Raw genomic sequence first — 11,916 nt, 5'->3', positions numbered from 1 at the left:
TAGCTAATATTGATTATGACAGATTAGATTCCCCAAAACATTTTTAAAAGATTAGTTGAATGTGAAAATTTATTCTATGAAAGTCCAAACCTTTGACTTCTTTTGAGTAATAATGAGTCCCACTGGTGCAATTACAATAAATGTAAATTTTTAAAACCTCTATTAACACTTCATTTCTCAGGAAGACATTCTTTCCTAAGGCAAGGGCCACCGTTATTTTATATTACACTGTCATGTTAATCATCCTCCTTTTAGAGCCAAAGTTACACTAGTACTTGTCAAACTTCGCATATACATCAGAGACACTTGGAGAGTCTGTTAAACATGCAGGTTTCAGAGCCTGACAATGGTCTTGATTCAAAAGGTCTTGGGTGGAGCCTGAAAACTCTGTATTTTTAACAAATAACCCAGACATTCTTGTAAATGATTCAAGGACCACATTGTGAGAAACATTGACCCACACTCAATGTTTTCTTTCTCTCTTTGCATTACGCTGTTTTGAATCCTTATATTATAAAACCTTCCAGTATCTCTCCTGAGTGCATTTCACATGTCCCAATCAACCTCCACTAATATTCCATGGGCCCCACCTCATCTCATAAGCCTGATTCATACCTCTCAGGCCTTCACATTTGTACTTTCTCCTTTGAAAACCCCAAGTGTTTCAGAACAGGAGCTCTTCAGGTAAATACATAAGCTCTGTTTCTTACAAAACTCTCTGTTGCCAAGGAAAGGCTTATTATATATGTGCCTTTTGTGTCCTCAGTACTACTCCACAGAGTGAACAAGACAAAACAAAGAAGAAGGATCTCAAACCTATTTAACATATTATTAGCAGCTCAAAAAAAGTTGTCAGTAAAGAGCTAGAATCATACATTCTTGAAAATTCACAATTGTCTGTTGATATGAATTATCCAAGTTATTACTGAGTTCTCATACCACAGATATAGAATACATAGGAAGCTATTACCTGGGAACTCACTTGGGGAGCTTCATATATATCAATATCTGGGCCTGTCCAAAACCAGGGTTTCTCAACTTTGGCACTATTAACATTTTGGTCAGATAATTCTTTGTCATGAGAGGCTGTCCTGTGTATTATAGGGTGTTTAGAAGCATCATTGGACCTACTCTATGCCAGTTCACGTCCTTCTCAGTTATATCTCTAGACATTGCCAAATGTACCCTGGGGGAGGGGGAGCAAAATTTTCCCCAATTGAGAGCCATGGTACTAGACCAATTAAATCAGGATTTCTAGGTGTGGAGCCTGATATTCTTTAAAAGCCCCCAGATAAATACAATCAATGTGTAGCCATGGTTGAGAGCCAGTGCTTAGGCAAATCTCTGAGCCTCAGCTTTCACATCTGTAAGATGGTAAGATGAGAATATATACATCATAGAGTTGTTCTAAAGATAAAATGAAATATGTATGAAAATATTTTATGAATTTTTAAATAAATGTAATGTGATAGTTCTCCCATATCACTGAAACACTAGTCCAGGGGTCATTAAATTGCAGCCTGCAGGACAAATCCAGCTCATCTCCTGTTTTTGTATGATCTGTGAGCTATGAGTGGTTTGTATATTTTATAATGGTTGAACAGAAATCAGAGGAATAATGATATTTTAGGACTCATAAAAATTATATTAGATTCAAGGAACAGCAGCCTCCCGATCACCACACCCTCTGTCTGAGAAACAGCAGCTGGGTGTGAAACCTCCCCCCACCAGCCAGAGGAGCCACCACAGCGGTGAACAGCACCCACCACAGGAGCTGCTGCCAACTGGGGAGCAGCTGCTACCACAACTGCCCGAGGAGCAACCGCAGCCCGAGGAGCCACTGCCACCGAGGGAGCAGCCACTGAACGACTCAACATCTAGATATATCCGTGAGATCAAACATGAGTAGACAAAGAAACCCCCAAAGGAAAGAAAAGGAGGACTCGCCAAAAAGCAGCTAAGTGAAACCGAGGCATGCAGCATGACAGAAAAAGAATTTAGATTAAGGGTCCTAGAATGCATAAACCAGATGGAGGAAAAAATCAACAACTTATGCAAGAAGCAAGAAGAAACAGATGAAAAAATCAATAAATTATGTAAGAACCAAGAAGAAATGAAGAGTGATATACCTGCAATAAAAAACACCATTGAAAGTTTCAACAGTAGACTAGGAGAAGCGGTGGACTGAATTAGCGAATTAGAAGACAGGGAAACAAAACACACACAAACTGAACAGCAATTGGAGAAAAAAAATTAAAAGACAGGAGGAGAGGCTAAGGGAGCTATGGGATAACATGAAATGAAACAACATACGAATAATAGGGGTACCAGAACAACAGAAAGAGGAACAAGACTTAGAAAACCTATTTGAAGAAAAAATGTCAGAAAACTTCCCTGAGGTGGGGAATAAAAAAGTAACACAAGCACAGAGAGTCCCAAACAAGGTGAACCCGAAAAGACCCACACCAAGACACATCATAATTACCATGGCAAATGTTCAAGACAAAGAGAGAATCTTAAAGTCTGCAAGAGAGAGACGGAAAGTTACATACAAGGGATCTCCCATTAGATTATCAAATGATTTCTCAACAGAAACACATCAGGCCAGAAAAGAATAGATGGAAATTTACAAAGTGATGCAAAGCAAAGGACAGAATCCAAGAATACTCTATCCAGCAAGGCTATCATTCAAAATTGAAGGGGAAATAAGAAGCTTCACAGACAAAAAAAGGCTAAGGGAGTTTATCACCACCAAGTCAGCAATGCAAGAAATGCTAAAGGGACCCGTGTAAAAAGAAGAAATAAAAAGCTCAGAAAGAAAACAGCCACAAAAAATAGAAATGGCTACAAACAAGTACCTTTCAATAATAACTTTAAACGTAAATGGACTAAATGCTCCAACCAAAAGACATCGAGTGGCTGAATGGATAAAAAAAACATGACCCATACATTTGCTGTCTACAAGAGACCCACCTCAGAAGAAGGGACTCACACAGACTGAAAGTGAAGGGATGGAAAAATATCTTTCAGGCAAATGGAAATGAAAAGAAAGCTTGGGTAGCAATACTTGTATTGGACAAAATAGACCTCAAAGTGAAGGCCATAACAAGAGATAAGGAAGGCCACTTCATAATACTAAAGGGATCAATACAACAAGAAGATAAACCCTGATAAACATATATGCACCCAATGCAGGAGCACCCAAATACATAAAAAAACTCCTAGAAGATATCAAAGGAGAGATTGAAAACAATACAATCATAGTAGGGAACTCTAATACACCACTGACATCACTGGATAAATCCTCTAGACAAACAATAAGCAAAGAAACAGCAATCCTAAATGACTCACTAGATCAGATGGACTTAATTGACATCTTCAGAACACTTCACCCCAAAGTCATAGAATATACATTCTACTCAAGTGCTCATAAGACATATTCAAAAATAGACCACATATTGGGTCACAAACAAAGTCTCCCCAATTTCAAGAAGATTGAAATCATACCAAGCATCTTCTCAGACCACAATGGCATAATATTAGAAATAAACTACAATAAAAACAACCCAAAATACTCAAACACTTGGAAGCTGAATAGCATGTTATTAAATATTGGTTGGGTTACCAATGAGATCAAAGAAGAAATTAAAAACATCCTGTAAATTAATGACAATGAAAACACAATAATCCAAAATCTATGGGACACAATGAAAGCAGTCCTGAGAGGGAAGTTTATAGCTCTACAGGCCTATCTCAAAAAACAAGAAAAAAATGGTAGTAAATCATCTAACTCTACATCTCAAAGAATTAGAAAGAGAGCAACAAGAAAACCCCAGAGTGAGCAGAGGGAAGGAGATAATAAAGATTAGAGCAGAAATAAATGACATAGAGACCAAAAAAATAATACAGAAGATCAATGAAACCAAGAGCTGGTTCTTTGAAAGGATAAAATAGATTGACGAACCTCTAGCCAGGCTCACCAAGAAGCAAAGAGAGAGGACCCAAATAAACAAAATCAGAAATGATAGAGGCGAAATAACAACAGACCCCACAGAAATACAAATGATTGTTAAACAATACTATGGACAACTCTACTGCAACAAACTAGACAACCTGGAGGAAATGGACAAATTCCTAGAAAAATACAACATTCCAAAACTCAATCAAGAAGAATCTAAAAATCTCAGTAGGCCAATGACTATGGAAGAAATTGAAAGCAGTCATCAAAAAGCTTCCAGCAAACGAAAGCCCAGGACCAGACGGCTTCACAAGGGAGTTTTACCAAACATTCAAGGAAGAACTAAAACCTATCCTCCTCAGACTATTCCAAAAAATTCAAGAGGAAGGAACACTTCCAAGCTCATTCTATGAAGCCAGAATCACCCTAATACCAAAACCAGATAAAAACAACACAATGAAAGAGAATTACAGGCCAATATCCCTCATGAACATAGATGCCAAAATCCTCAACAAAATTCTAGCAAATCGGATCCAGCAGTACATCAGAAAGATCATACACCATGACCAAGTAGGATTTATCTCGGGGATGCAAGGATGGTACAATATCTGCAAATCAATAAATGTGATACATCACATAAACAAACTGAGAGATAAAAATCACATAGTCATATCAATTGACACAGAAAAAGCATTTGACAAAATTCAACACCCTTTCTTGATAAAAACTCTCAGCAAGGTGGGAAGAAGGATCATACCTTAACGTAATAAAAGCCACATATGACAAACCCACAGCCAACATCATACTCAATGGCAAAAACTAAAATCATTTTCCTTAACAACAGGAACAAGACAGAGATGCCCACTTTCACCACTCCCATTCGACATAGTACTGGAAGTACTAGCCATTGCAATCAGACAAGAAGAAGAAATAAAAGGCATCCAAATTGGAAAAGAAGAAGCAAAACTGTCTTTATTCGCAGATGACATTTTTACTGGACATAGAAAACCCTAAAGACTCCATCAAAAAATTATTAAACTTAATAAATGAATTTGGCAATGTAGCAGGATACAAAATCAGTGCCAAGAAATCTATGGCATTTCTATACACCAATAATCAACTTACAGAAAGAGAGACTAAAAAAGCAATCCCATTTACCATCACACCAAAAAAATTAAGATTCCAGCCCTAACCGGTTTGGCTCAGTGGATAGAGCGTCGGCCTGTGGACTGAAAGGTCCCAGGTTCGATTCTGGTTGAGGGCATGTACCTTGGTTGCGGTCACATCCCCACTTGGGGATGTGCAGGAGGCAGCTGATCAATGTTTCTCTCTCATTGATGTTTCTAACTCTCTATCCCAGTCCCTTCCTCTCTGTGAATAATCAATAAAATATATATTTTTATAAAAAAATAAGATTCCTAGGAATAAACTTGACAAAGGAGGTAAAAGACCTATATGCAGAAAACTATAGGACACTGAAAAAGGAGATAGAGGAAGATATAAACAGATGGAAGAAAATACTGTGTTCATGGATTGGTAGAATCAACATCATCAAGATGTCCATACTACCCAATCTATAGATTCAATGCACCCCCCATTAAAATACCAACGGCATATTTCACAAACCTAGAACAAACTTTGCAGAAATTCATCTGGAATAAAAAGAGACCCCGAATAGCTGCAGCTATCCTGAGAAAGAAGAACAAAGTAGGTGGGATCTCAATACCAGACATCAAGCTGTATTACAAAGCCACTGTTCTCAAAACTGCCTGGTACTGGCACAAGAACAGACATATCGATCAATGGAATAGAATAGAGAACCCAGAAATCGACCCAAACAACTATGCTCAATTAATATTCGACAAAGGAGGCATGAACACACAATGGAGTCAAGACAGCCTCTTCAATAAATGGTGTTGGGAAAATTGGACAGATACATGCAAAAAAATGAAACTAGACCAACTTACACCATACACAAAAATAAACTCAGAATGGATAAAGGACTTAAACATAAGACGGGAAACCATAAAAATACTCGAGGAATCCACAGGCAGCAAAATCTCAGACATATGCCGAAGCAATTTCTTCACTGATACTGCTCCTGCAGTGGTCACCAAACTGCGGCTCGGCAAACCACAGGTCACGAGCCACATGCGGCTCTTTGGCCCCTTGAGTATGGCTCTTCCACAAAATACTGACTTCTGCGCATGGGCCACGAAGTTTCAATTGCACTGTACATGTGCACCCGCACTTGCTATTTTGTGGAAGAACCACACTCAAGGGGCCAAAGAGCCGCATGTGGCTAGCGAGCCGCGGTTTGCCGACCACTGTCCTAGGGCAATGGAAACTAAAGAGAAAATCAACAAATGGGACTACATCAAAATAAAAAGCTTTTGCACAGCAAAGGAAACCATCAACAAAACAAGAAAGCCCACTGCATGGGAGAACATATTTGCCAATGTTATCACCAATAAGGGTTTAATCTCCAACATTTACAGGGAACTCATGCAACTAAACAAAAGGATGATCAACAACCCAATCAAAAAATGGGCAACAGACCTAAATAGATACTTTTCTAAAGAAGACAGAAGAAAGGCCAAGAGACATATGAAAACATGCTCAAAGTCACTAATCATCTGAGAGATGCAAATCAAAACGACAGTGAGGTACCATCTCACACCTGTCAGAATGGCTATCATCAGCAAATCAACAAACGACAAGTGCTGGCGAGGATGCAGAGAAAAAGGAACCCTCGTGCACTGCTGGTGGGAATGCAGACTGGTGCAGCCACTGTGGAGAACAGTATGGAGTTTCCTCAAAAAACTAAAAATGGAACTCCCATTTGACCCAGTGATCCCACTTCTAGGAATATATCCCAAGAAACCAGAAACAGCAACCAGAAATTACCCCTAAGGTCATAGCAGTACAATTCACCATAGCTAAGATTGGGAAACAACCTAAGAGCCCATCACCAGATGAGTGGATTAAAAAACTGTGGTACATCTACACAATGGAATACTATGCTGGGGCAAAAAAGAAGGAATTCTTACCATTTGCAAAAGCATGGATGAAACTAGAGAGCATTATGCTAAGTGAAATAAGCCAGTCAATGAAAGATAAATAACACATGATCTCACTCATTTATGGAATATAATGAACAATATAAACTGATGAACAAAAACAGATCCAGAGACAGAGAAGCATCGATCAGACCATCAAACCTCAGAGGGAAGGTAGGGGACGGTGGGGGTAAGGGGGAGAGATCAACCAAAGGACTTATATGCAAGCATATAGGCCTACCCAATGGACACAGACAACAGGGGGTGAGGGCCTGAGCAGGGGGGATGGGGTGTAATGTGGGGATAAAGACACATATGTAATAACTTAATCAATAAAGAAATTTTAAAAAAAGAAGGTATTCTTACCATTTGCAACAGCATGGATGGAACTGGAGAGCATTATGCTAAGCAAAATAAGCCAGTCAGAGAAAGATAAATATCACATGATCTCACTCATTTGTGGAATATAATGAACAACATAAACTGATGAACAAAAACAGATCCAGAGACAGAGAAGCATTGATCAGACCATCAAACCTCAGAGGGAAGGTAGGGGACGGTGGGGGTAAGGGGAAGAGATCAACCAAAGGACTTGCATGCATGCATATAAGCCTAACTAATGGACACAGACAACAAGGGGTTGAGGGCATGAGTAAGGGGCGGTTTGGGGGCAATGGGCAATAAGGACACATATGTAATACCTTAATCAATAAAGAAAAAAAATTTAAATAAAAAAATTTTCAGCTGCAAATACATGCTACTCTTCATGACAAAGGAAGGACAGAAGGGGCAGACTGGCAGCCTCAGAGGATAGATCCATGGACCCAGAAGGCAGAACCATGAACCACAGAGGTTTATTTACAGCAAGCATGTCAAACTCAAAGGCTAACACAGGCCAAATAAACAAGGTTTAAGTTTATTTGGGCTGCAGAAAAACAAAAGTTTCAATTTTCATAGAAATGTAGGTTTATTTTGATAGAGATATGCTGAATACAAAGGGCTAAAACAAATGAGTAATCGTTAACATAAAATAATAGAACATTTTAATAAAACAATATTTTTTTCTTGAACATTAACTTACCAGACACTGAATAACTACACAAATTAATAAGCGTAACGCAAATAAACCTATTTTTCTTGTTCTCCAAAAGAAAAATATTTCCTGTTGTGCACACCAAACAAATCAGTCCAAGACTAATGATGTGGCAATCGGCTGCTAAAATATTAGCCGCTAGTATTAGCAGAGAGAAATGGTGCACCTGCGTGTAAGGCGTGTAAGGGTAATGAATGCAACATGATTATAGTAATCAGTCATTAGTGAACGTTATAGTTCTTTACTAATAATTATGTATAACAGGGTATTGTAAAAATTCAGTTATGAAATTTTTATTAAAACGTTTCTTACATACCGTTATATTGGCTGGGCTGCAAAAATATTCGTTGTGGGCCACATGCGGCCTGCAGGCTGCAAGTTTGACATGCTTGATTTACAGGCTTTGAAACCTAATGTTTGCTCATCAAGATTTTGAATCTGCTTGGAACTGGTGACTCCCTTTTGCCTTCCAATTGTCCCTACTTTGAATAGGAATGTCTATAATTAATGTCCTATGTCATCCCACCATTGTGTTTTCAGAGCAGATAACTTGCTTTGTATCTTCATGAATCCACAAATGGAGAGGAATTTTGCCTGAGAATGGATCACATCCAGAGCCTGACCCATTCCTAATTTAGATGCTTTATGTGATATTTAGGACTTTTGAACTGATGAGACTTAGATGGGATTTTGGGTTTGAGTTGACTTTGTAATGGGGTGAGCTGTTGGGGGGGGCCTTAAAGTGGGGTGAATGTATTTTTCAATGTGAGATGGATATGAACCTTAGGGGGTCAGAAGGCAGACTGTGATAGACACAATAATGCAACCCAAAGATGTCCACGTCCTAAATCCCGGAACCTGTGAATACTAGTATATTCATTTACAAGGCATAAAAATACTTTGCAAATATGACTAAGTTAAAGATCTTGAAATAAGGAGATTACCCTGGATACTCTGGTTATACAGCAATCCTTACAAGAGGAAAGCAAGAAGATCAACATCAGAGGAAAGAGATGTGACAACGGAAGCAGAGGTCATAGAGAAAGATTTTAAAAGATCTAATGCTGCCAGCTTAACAGATGAAGGAAGGGGCCAAGAACTAAGAAATACAAGCAGACCTTACAGTAGATGCTGGTCAAGACAAAGGCTGTATTCTTCCCTACAGCCTGTAGAAGCCTGCTAACACCTTGAATTTAGCCCAGTGAAACTAATTTCAGACTTCTGGCCTTCAGAACTGTAAGATCTTATTACTTGTATTGTTTTATGCCACTAATTTAGTGGTAAATTTCTATGGCAGCTTTAGGAAACTTACACAGTAACCTAGAAATACATTCCTATTAGGATTCTGCAATTTCTCATTTGTTTTACTGAGATGTTCCAAAATATATTTCCAAATAGCATTAGTGCTTTATTAACCTTTACAATAGTTTTTGTATCTCATTTGTGCTTGGGTTTTCCTTCCAAGTCTTCACAAAGATATTTTAGAGTTCTTAACATATCATTATACTAAATCCACAAGGCTTGAACAGCCTTATAATAGGCAGACTATTTTATCATACTTGTTCTTTAAAAGAAGAATCAAAGTTGGCATGTGTATTTAAACTACTACATCTATGAGATAAGCCAAAATATATAGTATTTTGAAGTGGCCTTCTTTGTATCTTGTTATGGCCTTTGTTTTGAAGTCTATTTTGTCTAATATGAGTATTGCTACCCCAGTTTTGGGGTTTTTTTTTACCTTTTCATTTGCATGGAATATATTTTTCCATCCATTCACTCTCAGTCTGTGTGAGTCTTTTGTTCTCAAGTGGGTCTCTTGTAGACAGCATATATATGGGTCATGTTTTCTTATCCATTCAGTCACCCTATGGCTTTGACTGGAGCATTTAATCCATTTACATTTAAGGTTATTATTGACTAGAGGCCCAGTGCACGAAATTCGTGCACAGGGGGTGGAAGGGGGGGGGTCCCTCAGCCCGACCTGCACCCTCTCCAATCCGGGAGCCCTCAGGGGATGTCCTACTGACAGCTTAGGCCCACTCCCCGTGGTTCTCTGCTGTCTGCGGGGCCCGCTTGGCCGCTCCCGGGTTGCCACGGCGACGGCCAAGCAGGCCCTGCTCTCAGCGGCCACTCCTGGGACTGGAGGACTCCAGCAGGGCTGAGAGGACTGGGCGCCACCATCTTGTGGCTATGGGCCATTGGAGTGATGGTTGATTTGCATATTAATCTTTTATTAGATATTATAGGTATTTATTTATTGCCATTTTTATTTTCTTTGTGCCTATGATCTTCTCTCCTTTGCTTCTTTTTAAAGCAGTCCCTTTAACATTTCTTGCATTGCTGTTTTGGTGATAATGTACTCCTTTAACCTTTTTTTGTCTGGAAAGCTTTTTATTTTGCCTTCAATTTTAAGGATAGCCTTGCTGGATACAGTAGTCTTCAATTTAGGCCCTTGCTTTTCATTACATTGAGTATGTCATGCCACTCCCTTCTGGTCTGAAGTGTTTCTATTGAAAAGTCAGCTGGCATTCTGATGGGAATTCCTTTATAGGTAATTTCCTGCCTCTATTTTGCTGCCTTTAAGATTTTTTCTGTCTTTTATGCTTGCCATTTTAATTATGATGTGTCTAGGTGGTCTCTTTGGGTTCATCTTGATTGGGACTCTCTGTGCCTCCTGAACTTGTGTGACATTTTCCTTAACCAGGTTGGGGAAGTTTTCTGTCATTATTTCTTTAAATAGGTTCTCTGTTCCTTGCTCAACCTCTTCCCCTTTTGGTATTCCTATAATGTGGATGTTGTTACATTTTATGTTGTCCCAGAGCTCACTTAAGCTATCTTCCTACTTTTTCTTTTTTTATTTGCTTCTCTAATATTTATTTCTTTGTCTTCCAAATCGCTGATTCGATCCTCTGCTACATCTAAACTATTTTAATACCTTCCAGTGTATTCTTGATATGAGATATATCATTCTTCATTTCTGTCTGGTTCTTGTTCATGGCTTCTATTTCCCTTTTCATGTTGTTGTAATTTGCACTGCATTCTTTAAACATCTTTATAACCATTGCTTTGAACTCTACATCTGATAGGTTGCTTGCCTCCATTTTCCAGGGCTGACAAGCAGACCCTGAGCAACAGATGATTGATTACTCTAACACAGGATTGCTATGAAAGAGAGGGCTAAGGGACTGCCTGGCTTAAGGAACCAGACAGCCTCGATTGCCTGCCTCTTCAGGCTTTTATTGTAACAGCAGTTTGAGATAAAGTTTATCTTTTAGATACAATCAGTAAAGTAAGTATTCTTTGGAGGACACATGTGTCTGCAGTGTCCTTTAAGCAAGGACACCTAAAGATTAAGCATAAAGATTCCAGTAAACACCCAAGGGTCTGCACGTGCACAGACTTGTTTGAAAAGGTCAAGGAACAACTAGGGGAAGCCCCCTTCAGCCAAATCCCCTCAGTTGGAATTCCAATAAACAAGGGTAGGCTGCCTTTAGCCAACTACCCTTTTTGGAATTTCCTCCTTACTGACTTTCCAACCAAATCTCCCGTGCTTCCCTACATCCATTTCATTTAGTTCCTTTTCTGGAGATTTCTTCTTTTCTCTCATTTGGGGGTTGTTTCTTTGTCTCCTCATTTTAGCTGTCTCTGTATTTGCTTCTATGTATTAGAATGCCTCCCAGTCTTTGTGAGATGGCCTTATGTAGAAAGTGTCTTGAGGAATCCAGTGGTGCAGTCTCTTTGTTCATCTGAGCTGGGTGCTCTAGGAATGCCCCATTGTGTGCATTATTTAGGCTCTCCTGTTGTAA

The sequence above is a fragment of the Myotis lucifugus genome, unplaced genomic scaffold, assembly GCF_000147115.1.
Source record: "Myotis lucifugus unplaced genomic scaffold, Myoluc2.0 scaffold_2, whole genome shotgun sequence".
In the NCBI taxonomy this organism is placed as follows: Eukaryota; Metazoa; Chordata; class Mammalia; order Chiroptera; family Vespertilionidae; genus Myotis; species Myotis lucifugus.
Note: the sequence above shows the minus strand (reverse complement) of the source record.